The sequence below is a fragment of the Triticum dicoccoides genome, chromosome 5A, assembly GCF_002162155.2.
Source record: "Triticum dicoccoides isolate Atlit2015 ecotype Zavitan chromosome 5A, WEW_v2.0, whole genome shotgun sequence".
Taxonomy (NCBI): domain Eukaryota; kingdom Viridiplantae; phylum Streptophyta; class Magnoliopsida; order Poales; family Poaceae; genus Triticum; species Triticum dicoccoides.
In genome coordinates, this window is record NC_041388.1 from 515155247 (window position 1) to 515157088 (window position 1842).

A 1842-nucleotide genomic window follows, 5' to 3' on the forward strand; every position below is an offset into this window, starting at 1 on the left:
TAGACACAGTGTTAAATAAGGAATTCTCTCATCTATTGATAGCTAGCCTGTATCTGTATACGGAGGAATGCGATTACAGAGGCAAGGCAACAAACACTTGTAACGTTTTCTGTTTACGCCGTAAACAGGTGACGAGCAAGAATTGGCTAAAAACACCTCTTATAGGGGACGCGGCATGTAATCCAACAGAGATGTGGACTAGGAGTAGCTACTACGAGGGCGGATCAATGTAGGTCTGAATGGGTGTGGCAGCACGAGACCAATACGTGAAATACATTGTACTTCTTTCGTTTCATAATAGATGATCCAATTTTACACTAACTTTAATACAGTGCATGTTTCTATTTTTTTTTTTTAGACAACCTCACGAAGCTTTTTATTAATTCGTCACAATGTTTATAGGAACGGATGGTAGATTTTCCGGGTGGCCTAACCATACATGACGGCTAACACCAAGAGATAAAGCATGCTTCGCTAAGTTGTGAGCTTCATAATTTGAACTCTTACTTTCATGACTAAAAACACCGTATTCACACCTCTCTCGCAAAATCATCTGCACCCACACACAGCCCAGCTCAGCCTGGGAGAGCGCACAGCAGCCCAACAATGGCCCAACAGGCAACCACACATGGCAAAGTAAGCAACTTTAAAGATTCTTCATCTATCCAGCTTTCAGCAATCGGAAATCCAAATTGGTTGCAGTTAATTTTGTAGCTCTACTTTGTCGAGATTCTAGGGTCATGCTTTTTTATTCTTCCTCAGCTATTTAGTACTCCCTCCGTCTCATAATATAAGAACGTCAAAAACGTTCTTATATTTTGGGACGGGTGGAGTAGTTGATAGTAGTTAAGAAAGCAACGAAATCAACTAAAATGTAAATATTTTGGTGAATGTTAGGAAAAGTTTTTCCAAAGAAAAGCACCATACAGTCTTAGTTGCAAGGTTAGAAACGGAAGATGGATATACATTGGTCCTAAAATTCTAGGAAGAAAGTGTAGCTCTCTTGAGAGATCCTAGCCACCAATTTTGCCTCTACATTTCAGATGTGATTTACTTTTTTCAATGAATCATCTCTTGAGAGATCCTAGCCACCAGCATATAGTACGTGACGCGCTACCAACAGTACGTATTGATCTCTTTTTTTTTAACATCAGTACAGACACAAGCGCTTATATACACGCGCATACACTCACCTCTATGAACGCACACACGCGCACCCTATCCCTATGAGCACCTTCGAAAGACTGAGACGGCATATCATCTTGAAATTTACGAAGTCACCGTAGGCGCCTCGTCGTCGACGGGAACGTCTCCTCCCATTGAATGTGCATCGCCGGAAACCCTGAAATAACTCCAGGAATAAATGCAAGCATCAGGATTTGAACCCTGGTGGGCTGAGGATACCACAGTCCCTCTAATCATCCAACCACATGTTGGTATGTGTTCATCTCTAGTGGTACGGTGACGATGTATATGGGAGTATATGATGATGGAACTCACAGTCGTAACGGGCGCTGTCCGGTGGCCCCAACCAGGTGGCAGTGCCTGTCTACACCGCCGGCACAGCACCCTGTGAGGCACCAACGAGCAGGACGAAAAGCATGAGGAGGAGCTGGAGCCTGCCGGCGTGGCTCAACGCCGCCCCCGCCGAGGTGATGATGGCCCCAGGCCGCGTGCAATGGGTGCACGAAACAAGCAAGGTGAACGTGGGAGGAGCGGAGAAATCAACCGAACAAGATTACACCACCAACCGTCAAGCTAATCATAGTTTGCATGCTTGGACTCGAGTCGATGGAACATATTAATTGATGTGTCCGCCCGTATGTGGACACATCCCCCCCC